We start from the raw sequence: 14,498 nt of genomic DNA, 5'->3' as shown, positions 1-14,498 counted from the left end.
CGTTGGAAAAGCCCTCCTGGGAACGTGGAATGTGGGAGTTTTGAGAAGAGGTCTGAAAGAGAAAAGGGAATTAGCTAGGATAGTTGGAGGGAGAGCCTAGGTTCACACGAAAACAAACGAATTGTTGTCATCTCTGTTTTGGGAAAGGGATTTTCGGTGGCTTCGAAAGGAATTCTGTGCATGAAGGGTATGTAGGGGAAGGGAGACTGCTTAAAGGAGTCAGCCCTTGTTTTACCTGGCTGCCAAACAAAAGAACCTCCTAGCCACATGAAATTGGTTGCACAACTCACAATATCTTGGTTGTGACAAGGGCTGTTGCTAGAGACTGGTGTTACTGGTGCTGGAATTCTAAAAGGTTGTTTTCTACAAGCCATCCATATATCTTGGGTATTGTGACTCAGATGTTGATTGTGGTTAACCTGCACAGAGATGGGAGTAGAAGTGATTCCTCCAGGAAGGCTAGCTGGATTGCAGCTAGTCCATCTGCATACTGTTAGGGAGCATGCCGACTGATGAGGCCAGGTCTAAGCACTGTGATCTCCCTGAGGGGATATCCCTGAATCATTCCTCATTCAGCCATCTCCAGCCCAGTGGCCAAAGATGAAGCCCGACACGGTATTATCTCTTCTTATAGCCTGGGCTAGGATCCTCACCCCTGGGATCAGCCTTGGAGTGAGTCAATGAAGGAGTGGCCATCGGCCGGGCACGGTGGTTCACGCCTGTAATCCCAGCACTTTGGGAGGCTGAGGCGAGCGGGTCACAAGATCAGGAGATCGAGACCATCCTGGTGACGAAACCCGGTCTCTACTAAAAATACAAAAAATTAGCCAGGCGTGGTGGTGGGCACCTGTGGTCCCAGCTACTCAGGAGGCTGAGGCAAGAGAATGGAGTGAACCTGGGAGGCGGAGTGAAAAAAGAAAAAAAAAAGAGTGGCCATCACCTCTGGGAAGCCCTGGTAGCGGTCTGAATGTACCTATACAAGGTGGTGAAGTGAGTGGTGTCTTCTACTTTACTCTATCCTATTAGTTGAAAGGACTAGTTTATTGTGCTTCCTAACAACCAAACCTGGCCCCGAGGACATGAGATTCCAGATGTCTAACCTGCAAAGTGGAGTGTGAGGGGCCCGGAGACAGGACGAAGAGAGCACGGCATGAAAACGGTTGGGCTAGAATGTTGTGATGCCCTGGAAAGGCATTGACAGGCCATCTGTAGTGGGTGGATGTGGGTGCCAAAGATGTGGGCTGTGGAAAAGGGGTCTGGGGAGTCCCAAATTTTGCCCATAGCTGCCTTCTTCTTATCTCTTTTCCTCTTATTCCCTTACGTGTCTACTACCAAGCCTAATAAAACTTAATAAGACTAATAGTAAGTGTCTAAAGCATTCTGCCCTGTACCAAAGATGTCTGAATGAGGCTACTGTTTATTGTATTCTTTGTTAGGTGAAAGGTTAAAAAAAAAAAAGTGCGTGTTTTTTTAATCCGGTTCATTCAGGTTTGAATATAGAGCACAGCAAAATACAATGAAGAGTATTGTACATCAGTGGTCCAGTTTCTTGAGACATTGAGAGAATATAGCTCTGTGTTCTCACCATAAATTAAAGGGAGACTTCCAAAGCCTTGACTGATATCCTTCTTAGATTTTTGTAGTATTGAAACCTGTGGACATTGGTATGTGGAGAGATTTGAGTCTTGGCTAGTACAAGCTTGGTTGCTGAACTGCAAGTCCTTCTTACCAAACAAGCACACAATAGCAGCTTCCATAACGGAGTAATATATTCCATGGTGGGTGCCAGATAGGGCAAAGGGAACGTGTTACCCCGTGGTAGATCAACCCACCTCTTTGATACCGGCTGGAAACAGAAGTTGAAACTTGCCACTGGTTGCATAAGTGATTCCTTCTACACAATGTGTCTAATTACTTTTTTTTTTTTTTGAGATGGAGTCTCACTGTGTCGCCCAGGCTGGAGTGCAATGGTGCAATCTCAGCTCACTGCAACCTCTGCATCTTGGGTTCAAGGGATTCTTGTGCCTCAGCCTCCCAAGTAGCTGGGATTACAGGCACATGCCACCACGCCCAGCTCATTTTTGTATTTTTAGTAGAGACGGGGTGTCACCATGTTGGCCAGACTGGTCTCGAACTCCTGGCCCCAGGTGATCCTCCCACCTCAGCCTCCCAAAGTGCTGGGATTACAGGTGTGAGCCACCGTTCCTGGCCTAATTACAAATTTTTAAGTATAAAAATTGTATTAGGGTTCTCTAGAGGGTCAGAACTAATGGAATAAATATATATATATAAAGGGGAGTTTATTAAAAGTATTAACTCACACGATCACAAGGTCCCACAATAGGCCATTTGCAGGCTGAGGAGCAAGAAGAGCCAGTCCAAGTTCCAAAACTGAAGACCTTGGAGTCTGATGTTCAAGGGCAGGAAGCATCCAGCACGGGAGAAAAATGCAGCCTGGGAGGCTAGGCCAGTCTCTCTTTTAACTTTTTCTGCCTACTTTTTATTCTAGCCATGCTGACAGCTGATTAGACTGTGCCCACCCAGATTAAGGGCGGGTCTGCCTTTCCCAGCCCACTGACTCAAATGTTAATCTCCTTGGCAACAACCTCATAGACACACCCAGCATCAATATTTTGTATCCTTCAATCTAATCTAGTTGACAGTCAATATTAACCATCACAGTAGTCATTAGCTTCTGGGTGGAGAATTTGCTGTTTTATTTGAATAGAATCTGGGTAATGCTCAGTCCCGAGATATACTTTCTCTGCTTTCGAAAAGTAGGGTTAGGCGTTACTTTTTTTTAAATGCATAATGCAAATAGAGGGGAATATTATCGCATACTATAGGCTGAAATGGAATTTCTCACATTTTTGCCATAAGGTTGTCAAGGTGTGTTAATGCACTAACTTTGCATGCATGAATGAACACACTTAGGGCATTTGGAACTGGTGGAAGAGTCCCTTGCTGGGCCCTTGCAGGGGCTGGCCTTGGCAGGAGTCACAGATGAATGTGAAGCTGGAAAGACTATCCCATGATGACTTGGAGCCACTTTCTACACTGCTTGCTTGTGCTGGGAAGCTTTGTTTGTAAATTCCTACTTGACTTTAGGCTTTATCACTGATCAGTCCTCTGCTCATTTTTTTCTGATGAAGCTGCTGTTAGTTGTTTCAGTAAGAAATATCTACGTATATTGCACATGTATGTTTATTGCGACACTGTTCACAATAGCAAAACCTTGGATCCAACCCAAATGTCCATCAATGATAGACTGGATTAAGAAAATGTGGCACATATACACCATGGTATACTATGCAGCCATAAAAAAGGATGAGTTCATGTCCTTTGCAGGGACATGGATGCAGCTGGAAACCATCATTCTGAGCAAACTATCACAAGGACAGAAAACCAAACACCGCGTGTTCTCACTCATAGTTGGGAATTGAACAATGAGGACTCTTGGACACAGGGCAGGAAACAGTACACATAGGGGTCTGTCATGGGGTGGGGGTCTGGAAGAGGGATAGCATTAGGAGAAATATTTAATGTAAATGTCGAGTTAATGGGTGCAGCAAACCAACATGTCACACGTATACCTATGTAACAAAATTGCATGTTGTGCACATGTACCCTAGAACTTAAAGTATAATTAAAAAAACAAAAAGAAATAGCTATGTATCAACACCTCACTTGCCCATTGATGCCGAGGCCTGTGGTGTTTGAAATGAGTATAATTTCAGAATAATGGATGACATTCCTTCAGAAGTGCCTTTTAACCCAGTTTAAGAATTGTTCTGGCTGGGTGCGGTGGCTCACACTTGTAATCCCAGCACTTTGGGAGGCCGAGGCAGGTGGATCATTTGAAGTCAGGAGTTCGAGACCAGCCTGGCCACCATGGCAAAATCCTGTCTCTGCCAAAAATACAAAAATTAGCTGGGCGTTGTGGTGCATGCTTGAAATCCCAGCTACTCCGGAGGCTGAGGCAGGAGAATCGTTTGAGCCTGGGAGGCAGAGGTTGCAGTGAGCCAAGATTGTGCCACTGCACTCCAGTCTGGGCAACAGAGTAAGATCCTGTCTCAAAAAAAAAAAAAAAAAAAAAAAAAGAATTCTTCTTAGTGCACTTTTAAAAATGAGGAATTGATTTACTGTACTAGGAAGAACACACTCTTTGGAGAGAACATCATGGCAATACCTGGTTGTGTCTCCCTGGACAAGCTTCTAAACTTTTTCTGAGCCTTAGTCTACTTCTGTGTAAAAGGGGAATGAATACGCTTACTTCTTCTTTGAGGTTGCTGAGCACAGTAAATGAGGTCATGTGTCTTTCACAGAATACCTGAGACTAGGTAATTTATGAAGACAAACATTTTCTAGGTCAGGCAAGGTAGCTCACACCTATAATCCCAGCATTTTGGGAGGCAGTGGGCAGATCACTTGAGGTCAGGAGTTTGAGACCAGCCTGGCCAACATAGTGAAACCCTGTCTCTACTAAAAATACAAAAATTAGCTGCATGTGGTGGCACATGCCTGTAGTCTTAGCTACTTGGAGACTGAGGCAGGAGAATCTCTTGAACCTAGGAGGTGGAGGTTGCAGTGAGCTGAGATTGCACCACTGCACTCCAGCCTGGGTGAGAGTAAGATTCCGTCTCAAAATAAAATAAAATAAAATAAAATAAGAAAAAGAAAAAGAAAAGAACAAACATTTTCTAAAGTTCTAGAGACTGGAAAGTCCAAGTCAAGGCAATGGCAGGTTCAGCATCTGGTGAGGGCTGCTCTGTACTTCCAAGATGGCACCTTGAATGCTGTGTCCTCACATAGTAGAAAGGAAGGAAGTGAAAAAAAAAATGACCTAGCTCATTCCCTCCAGACCTTTTATTAGAGCACGAATTCACTCATGAGAACAGAGCCCTTTGGCCTAATCACCTCCCAATTCCATACCTTTTAATACTATTGCATTAGGGATGAAGTTTCAACATGAATTTTGGAAGGGATGTAAACATTCAAACTATAGCAGTATGTAAGGAGATGAACGTAGTGACCAGTTATAAAAGTCATACATTAAGCTGTAGTAAGACTAAACTGGCTTCTAATGTTCGGGAGCTGGTAGCTGAATTTTCTGGAAGTTCTTGAGCGGGTTGACCTGATTTGGTAGCTTGAAATCAGTTATAGTGAAAGTATGAATCAGACTTTTTCTTCCCCTTGGAGAGATGGTTGTTAAACATTTAGGAGTACACCATTGATAATAACTGTCAATTCCCCTTCAGCATAGCTCCAAATTGTATTATAATCCTCTTAGCCTTTCAAAAAAAATAGAATTTAAAATGATCCTATAAAGAGGATTTAAGATAATCACAGTAAACTTCAGTCACTTGCCATATTATAGCACAGAGATGCTGTCAGGGCCAATTGAAATTGCCTCCATAGGACTAGAGAACGCTCTGTTTTTTGAGGTTTTTATCTTTGTTCTCTATAATTTTTTCTTTCTCTTGTTATACCAGGTTAGTTGGTGTGGCTGTCTCTAATAGCTCCTTCCCACTTCTTATTTGCTATTTCTCATCATTTCATTAGCTGAAAAATCAGCTTTAACATTATATGTAAAGTAAAAGTAACTGGCTCCCAATTAAAAAATGGGCAAAGGATCTGAATAGATGTTTCTCCAAGGAAAATATACAAAGGGTCAATAAGCACATGAAAAGGTGTACCAGATCATTAGTCATCAGGGAAATGCAAATCAAAACTACAGTGAGATACCGCTTCACACCCACTGGCTACAATAAAAAAGTCCAAAAATAAGGGGTTGATGAGGATGTGGAGAAATTGGGGCCCTTATCATTGTTGGCAGGAATGTAAAATGGTACAACAATGTTGGAAAATAATCTGGCAGTTTTTCCAATGATTGCACAGTTACTATATGACCTATCTCTTCCGCTCCTCAGCATATATCCAAGAGCAATGAAAACATATGTCCACGCAGAAATGTGAGTATAAGAATGTTTACAGAAGCATTATTCACAATAGCCAGAGTGGAAAGAACCTAAATGTACATCAACTGAAAAACAAATAGTAAAATTTGGTATATCCAGTCCATGGAATATTGTTTGGCCATAAAAAGGCATGAAGCACTGATACATGCTACAGCATGAATAAACTATTTTATTTATTTATTTATTTAGAGACACGATCTCACTCTGTCACCCAGGCTGGAATGCAGTGGTACAATCCTGGCTCACTGAAACCTCCCCTGCCTGGGCTCAATCTATCTTCCCACCTCAGCCTCGTAAGTAGCTGGGAGGCTAGGACCACCTAGCCTTGCACCACCACACCCTGCTAATTTTTGTATTTTTTGTAGAGACAGGGTTTCACCATGTTGCCCAGGCTGGTCTCTAACTCCTGGGCTCAAGTGATCCCCCAACCTTGGCCTCCCAAAATGCTGGGATTACAGGCATGAGCCACAGCGCCCAGCCTGGATAAACTTTAAACACATTATGCTAAGTGAAAGAAGTCAGTCACAAAAGATCATGTATTCTGTGACTCCATTCATGTGAAAGTCCAGAACAGAAAAATCTATAGAGATAGAAAGTAGGTTAGTGTTTGCTTAGGGCTGGGGTGGGAACGAAGATAGAGAGGCAGGAGAGTAACAGCTAAAGGTTATGAGATTTCTCTCTGAGGTGATGAAAATGTTCAAAATTGTCTGTGGTGATAGGTGTACATATCAGTAAATGTCTTAAAAACCATTGAATAGAACACTTTAATGGATGCATTTTATGCCATGTGAATTACATCTCAATAAAGCTGTTAAGATTTTTAAAATGTATGTTATCATGAACTATCATTTAATTCATAAACAGCTAACATGATTTAAACGGAAGAAAAATATTCTTATGCAATTAATGTATTAATGAAGTTTTTAAAAAGTAAACTTACTTTGAGGGACAATCTGAAGGGTTTATGAGAAAGGGAAATGCATGGATTTTTGACATCTATTTTCACTGTTCAGGAATCTTTTTCTTTTTGGATATATTCTGGAGAGTTATTGTCTTAGGTAAGTAATGTCCGTCTGAACGAGTTGTTTACAAGAATTTTAATTCCTTTTTAGGTGACCAACACTGAAGGGACTGAAGACATTTCTCTCTGTCTCTCTGCATTTGTGTATATGTGTAAGTTTAACAGTTTTGGATGATGGTGGTGGTGATATTGCCATTCACAAAAGATGCTTTAATATCTGGGCTCTGTAGAGACTGGGGGATGGTGAGGTATGAGTGGAAGCTGAGAGGGCAATATCAATATGTTGACATCCACGTCATTGGTAGAACTAGGGATAAATGATGAGTAAATGTTTCCTAAAATAGCAAGTGATTCAACAGCTGCGTATATATATCTATAATTTTTCTTTTGAAAAGAAGCTTGTAAGACATTTGATACAAAGAGTGGAGAGAGAAAGATACTTATGTAAACACTGACCCATGCCAGTAACTTTCCACTTGATATAACCCTCTTGTGTGATGCCAACACTTAGCAAAATGTCTGCCTTTTATGATTTGCAGAGTTTTTGTGGAAAATGTTACCTTATGCCCTCTTTTAGAAAGAATCTACCTATTTGAAGAGGAAAATATCTATATGTCACTTGAAATGTTTCATTAAGCATTTAAATGCCTGTCTAAAATATATATATCATTTCTTAAAGGTAAGCTCATCCTTTACAGAATACTTATACACCACTTGCAAGACTTAAAAAAAATTTCTCTGCTGAGACTCTTTTTGCAGTGAAATTCAAATTTTAGCTTCTATTAATGCTATTGTTACATCAGTATTTGGTTTGTTCTTGCCCATGCTTTATTGATATTCATTCTTCGTTTATTTTTGTTTACCACAGTGCTCAAGTTTTAGATTTCAGGAAGGAAAACACACAGGGAAAGGTACTTCTGAAGTCCCATACCACATCAATTGCTTGAACATAGTAAATAGTAAATACAGTCTAAGAGGCACCCAAGACTCCAACAGCTCAGTTCCAATCTTCTGGTGAGGTATAAATGCTGCGGGAAGGGAATTACTCAGTAGTTGTCCTCGCTTTCCACCTCACCCATTTTTTCCCTCACCCTCCATGCACCTGCCCACTTGTGCAATCCTTAGTTGAGTGTGAGGATGTCATTTTCTCAACAAGCACTGGGTCAATTATAAAGCACTTTCGCACTGGGGGAGAGTATTTCTTTCTGGCCTCCATCAATGGATGCTTAATCTCTGGAAGCCTGGGGTTTGGTTCCTCTGGACTTCAGTAACCATAGTTGCCAATCTCAGCTAAACGTCTGGGGAGAAAGAAAGGACAGAGAGGCAAAAAACATCTTACTGCTCCTGGTGGTCAGGTCCATGGATAAATTGCCTCCTGGAGAAGAGGGAAGAGGGAAAGTGTGCGATGATTTGTGCATCTGGGAACTTAAAGGATAAGGTGAATGCAATGACTTAACTGTTGGATTAACCTGGCATCTGTCTTTATTTCATTGGAATTGATATATAACATCAATATGAAATCAATATGCAACTTCCTGGGCTTGGAAGAAGAGACAAAATACCATAAATGATTTTAGAAATAACATCTATGAGACTTTACTTTTTGTTTGTTTTATTTTTGAGACAAAGTCACAAATAACATCTATGAAACTTTATTTTTTGTTTCTTTTATTTGTAAGACAAAGTCACACAGGCTGAAGTGCAGTGGGACCATCACGGCTCACTGCAACCTTGACCTCCTGGGCTCAAGAGATCCTCCCACTTTAGCTTCCTGAGTAGGTGGGACCACAGGCACACTTCACCACACCCGACTAATTCTGTTACTTTTTGTAGAGATGGGTTCTTGTTATGTTGCCCAGGCTGGTCTCGAATTCTTGGCCTCAAGTGATTCTCCCACCTGGGCCTCCCAAAGTGCTGAGATTGCAGGCGCGAAGCACTGCACCCATCCTGAAACTTTATAATGGGCATATTCCCTTAATTCCCATCTTAGAACAAATGAAATATGGCCACTGTAGGTTGGAAGATGGACTGACTTTCATGAGGAAAAACAGAACTCCATCAGTTCACAGCATCTCACATCAGAAGAAAACCCAGGTTATCTTTGACGCCATTTATAGACAGTTTCTAGTCTACCTACAATCTAAGTTGCAAAATTATTACTATACATTTTTACCTTTACAGAAGGCATGTATACCCTCCTTATATTCAACTTTCCTTTGTTCAAATTATTAACTAATTACTCACTTAAAAAAACACTTCCCATATAAAATTTTGCCTGTCCCTTCCCACTGCTCCTAATTATTTTCCTGGATGTTATCAGATGCTGCTTTCTATTTTTACCATCTTCCTTTGGAAATAAGGTGACTTTAACTAAGTGTAGGACAAAGGGGTTCAATGATCTTGTAGCAACATTGGAATATATTCTCTGTTATTCTTACTACAATTTAACAGTATATTTGCTTTTCTGTTTTAAAATTCTGTTGAGCATCATGTATACATCTTCATTAAGACGTCTTCTGGGAGCCTACATCTTTTTCCTGTAAGGTTAGAACTAATTCGGAACTTACCCGAGTGGATGAGTAATTTAAGTTGCTACTTCCAATGTGCATGACTTTGCACTTGTCTGTTCTGAGCTTCATCTGCCACTGTTTTGCCCAATTACTGAGTTTGGATTCTATGTTTTTCACATCCATCTGTGTAAACTTAGGGAACCAAAATAGTTTTGTGTAGTCATCAAATCTCAGCACCTCATTATTTAGTCCATTTTCTAGGATGTTACCACGTATCCTGGAGGACAGTGCTCTTGCATCAATCGCTGACACCCCACAATTAACTCCTTTCCATGCTGAGAGCTGGTTATTTATTCTTTTGCTCCCCCTCTATCTCTTAACCCACTTTTAACCCATGATTGACAGCTCTTTACCTCTTGCCCAGTAGTTACCAAGTTTCCTTAATAGTCTCCTGTGTAGGACTTTATCAAAAGCCCTTTGAGAGTCTAAACAAATTACATCCACTAGTTTTCCTTTACCCACCATTTTGTGGCCTCCATAAAATTCTGCATGAAAAATACTAAAGACACATAAAGAAATAACAACTTCCAAATGTTCTTCTCTTCTTTTTGGATATGCTGGTTTGTCATCTAGTGCTGTTTTTTTTTCTCCTTTCCTTTAACATTAATTTTCCGTTTGTGTCAACGCCAGCCTGTCACCGAACCTCTGCAAACCAAAGATGCATTCCCTGTCTCATATTAATGCTGCAACATAACTGATAAGATTTTGAGCGACTTTACGAGGTAAATAAATTCCACTGGTTGGCTCCTTCTGCATTGTAAGAAACATGCCCTGCTAACTCTCTCACTTATTTACCAGCTTGTCAGAAATTTCAAGAAAGCAAATTTTCCCTTTGAGAGCGAACATTCCAATATTTTGGTTTCAGGGGCATGATACCTTGTCATGACTTTTTTTTTCTGTAAAAATATTTATTTGGGCTATATACATCCTACACCAATAATGCCTCACCTTAAACTGACAAAAAAAAGAATTTAAAAAAAGGAACTTTGAAAATGTGTAATAAGTAACACAACAGTCTCCTTTGTCATAATTCCTGGTTTGATCCTGACTTCGTTTGCCAGGAGTAATCGCTCTTTGTATTCATGAAAGCATTGATCACGCTGGTGTGGGAACTGTAAAGGAATATGAGGGGAGTCTGAGCACTGGTATTTTCACTCACATACCTTTGGAACCTTGAAATAACCTTATGAAGTCGGTAAGATATGTGTTATTATTACTATTATGTGTAATATTTAGAAAGACAGCTTTCACTCTGTTGCCCAGGCTAGGGTGCAGTGGCACAATCTTAGCTCACTGCAACTGCGAACTCCTTGGTTTAAGTGATTTTTCTGCCTCACCCTCTGAGTAGCTGGGACTACAGGCACTCATCACCATATCTGGCTAATTTTTAATTTTTTTGTAGAGACGAAGTGAGTCTCCCCATGTTGCCCAACCTGGTCTGGAACTCCTGGCCTCAAGCCATATTCCCCTCTTGACCTCCCAAAGCTCTGGGATTATGGGGATGAGCCACTGAGTCCAGCCAAGTCACATATTATTATTATTATTATTATTTAGAGTAAGCGGAAACCTAAGCGATAGATCATTTGCCCAAGGTCATGGAACATTTTAACGATCTTGGATAAAATCCAAGTTTTCAGATCCTTCATCCACAATCTCTTCTCTTCTTCCACGCTGTTATTGTGAGTTTCTCTCTTTCTTTGAGGTGAACGTGTAAAAGATTTAAGCCATTTTAAAAATAACTTGTGGCTCCTTATATACTATTTCTTTCAAAGTCTTTTCAAGAAACATGCAGTTGTCAATGTGGAGGAGACTCTCGTTGCCCTCTTATATCTCATACCTGCCAAATCTTACCCTTTCAAAGTGAAGGACATTTTCATTTTCGATTAATATTAAGACTACATAAAAAAGCATTTTGCTCTCTGAGACAAGCTTTTCTTCAGTGTTTCAACAAACCATTTATATTTTTTTTATCATTTTTTTTTTCCCTACAAAAAAGTCTCCCTCATTTAAATTGTCACAGCTTGGGAACCCTGCCTGGAATACATAATAACTGCTTGTAACACTTAAAACGAAAACAAATTTACCAAGGATGGTGGAATGACAACAAAGAACAAGAAAAATGTAAGTACATGGAAAATAGTCTCTCCTACGCATACAGTTTCAGTGCTAAGTATTTTTATTGAAATTGCTGTTTCCTGTTCTACTTAGCTCCCCTTCATCCGGATTTTTTTTGGGGGGGGCCAGGGTAGGGATTGGGGGACAGTTTAAAATGGAAAGATCTAAAGAGAGAGAAGAATGAACCATTATAATTGTCATTTGATTTCTCGGGTTCAGAAAGTAGCATTTGATGAAGTAATACTGAGTCTTAGCAGAACACTGATGGATAGGTAGGTAGAGAAAGGTTTCTTCCTCAACCATGGCACTACTGACAGTTGGAGTGGGATACTTTTTGCTAGAGTGGCAGCTGTGATTTTTCACAGTATCCCTGGCATCTAGGCACTAGATGGGGGTAGCGCCACCTTCCCTAGTTGTGACAACCAAAGGATCTTCGGACATTGCCCAAGGTCTCCAGGCTTAGAACCTAGAGGCAAGCCTCTTAGGAACGTACTTGTAAATGCTGGTGGGGGCTTTGACAGTCAGCCCACTCCCGCCCATGGGCAATCTCTCCCCATCCAGGGAACATCTTGAGTCCTAGAAATAAATTCACCTCCAAGAAGGCCTACTTGCTTACCTAGTCTTAGCTTATGCTCTGTGTCCGGTGATTCTGAAAGATCCATTTACTCTCTTTTGCCTGAACTCGCTGGAGTTGACAAAAACACTTTGAGAGCTTCCCTATTGGTAGGGAGGAGCTCCTGACATTTCCTGAGAATTCCATGCTCCTCTCTGGTTTTATCCTACTGCTCCCCTCTTCCACCCAGTGGGAATTCTGCACTAAAAAACAGAATCCCACTGGGAACCAGCTGACCTCGCTGACCTTGGACGAGTCAGTCTGTACTCTGGGTTTTTGTTTTCTTATCCAACTGTGAAATAGTTGGACTAGACAATACACCTTCAATTCTACTTAAAAGTAGCAGAAAGGAGCTCTAGAATATTATGACCTGAAAGTTCTTGTTTTTCTTGGCCTCTTTAATCTGTCAATTTAGACTTTAGAGGCAACCCTCTACTTTCCACAAGGGCATCAGTTGATAACTTGTTTTTTGGGAAAATATTGTTTAGGGTTGATCTGCCTGCTTGATTTCACCTATACTTACTCCCTCTCACTCACCACCCCAAAGCCTAACTTTGTGAACCCATAAATAAGAACATGAAAAACTCAACCACATCTCTTGAAAAAGACAACTCATTTGTATTACATCAAGAAGTTGTGAGTTCAATCACACCTTAAAAAGACTATATTGAGATTAAGCAGCAAAGTGTGTGAATGAAACCATATTTGAAATACATTGTGGGAATAGGTTATTTTAAGTAACCTGCTGGGAAAGCATTTTAGAAAAAAAAGATGAGTACTCTAAAAAAATATAAATCAAGTAACTATTACTGAATTTATCTGGCTATAGCATTTCAAAAATTACAAAAATCTGATTCATGCCTACAAAGTCCTGCAACCTTTTGCTGCTACTCTTACCACGCTGCTACTATTGACTCTTGTCAAGATCGTGCCTGACTTTCCCTAGACATAGCTGGTGCTGCCAGGACAGGTGTGGTCAAGGTGGTGAAGGCTTCTCTGCCTCTGACTTGCTAGTTGTGTGACCTTAGGCAAGGCAATTTCCCTCTCTGAGCTTTAGTTTTCTTTTTTCTAAAATGAGGAAGTTGAATTTTATTTCTAAGTTTACTCTAAAATTCTAAGAACTAAATAAGAAACATGGGTTAATGACAGGACTGGCTTGAGGACACAGACTTCAGCGCAGCTGGGGACCTGGATCCCAGCAGAACTGGCTCCCCTAGGTAAGCAAACCCTGGACTTTTCCTCCTACCCCAAAGGGAGAGGTGGGCTGGAGCTTCCTCCCTTCCACCAAAGAGTCTAGAGGGTTGCACACCACAATCTGCTCCCTGCCCCTAGCTCCAGACCTTTTGATAATAGGCAGTGGTTCTAGGAAAATGGATGGAACTCTGCTAAGAGAAATGCCAACAAAGGGCCCAGAGGAAGAGAGAGAGGAAGGCCCCATGGAAGATTCGGATGTTCGTCTGGGTGGAAGAGTCCAAAGCGGATGTACCAGCATGTTGTTAGCACACACACACCCTGTGTGGGAAGAGGAGCAGCTGAGGTGACCGGGAGGTGACGGATGCTCTCACTCTTCATCACGAAATATTCAGAGAACACCGTTCCAGCTCCTTGAGATCTACGGTGTCCAGAGCAACCCCAGATTCCTCTATCATCGTAAATCCCTGACTAAAAGAAAGCAGCCAGAAGATTTTCCCCTGTGAAATGGCCCAAAGTCATTCCATCAGTCTTTCTCGAAGATGCACTGGCTGCCCTTCATCATTATCACATTATAAATGAATTTGTTAAGAAATATGTGCTTACTGACTACAATGTGCCAGTCACTGTGCTAGATGCTTGGGATGTAGCAATGAATAAACAAACCTATCAAGATTCCTGCCCTCAGGGAGGTGACAGTCTCTCAGGGGAGACAGACACACAATAACGACAGGAAGTAAATTAAATGGCATGTTAGAAGGTGATGGAACTAAATAAAGAAAAGAAAGGAAAAGCCATCATTTACTTCATCATTCATTTTTCAGTTTTCCTTTAGCCCCAACATTCAGAGTCCCCCCAAATATTTTCTCCGTATTATAATTTCTTATTCTTTAGCTTTTTCATTACTAGCATGACTAGAGTATTGCTTGAGACTGATTTCATTCTATGAATACACTTTATGCATTGTGTAACGTGGAAGTGCCTTGGCTCTGTTCAGTGAAACATTTTCT

At 41.0% G+C, this 14,498-nt stretch overlaps 1 long non-coding RNA gene across 1 annotated transcript; it reads left to right on the top strand.

Annotated features, from left to right (window-relative positions):
* Positions 1-11,570: 11,570 nt before the first annotated feature.
* LOC126952644 (uncharacterized) lies at positions 11,571-14,247 on the top strand. Its single transcript, XR_007724978.1, has 3 exons — positions 11,571-11,690; positions 13,447-13,514; positions 13,664-14,247. It is a non-coding gene; the product is annotated as an uncharacterized LOC126952644 (long non-coding RNA).
* The last annotated feature ends 251 nt before the right edge of the window (positions 14,248-14,498 follow it).

This window comes from Macaca thibetana, chromosome 4 (assembly GCF_024542745.1).
Source record: "Macaca thibetana thibetana isolate TM-01 chromosome 4, ASM2454274v1, whole genome shotgun sequence".
NCBI lineage: Eukaryota > Metazoa > Chordata > Mammalia > Primates > Cercopithecidae > Macaca > Macaca thibetana.
The sequence above is the reverse complement of the archived record's forward strand: the minus strand, read 5'-3'. Positions and strand labels throughout refer to the sequence as shown.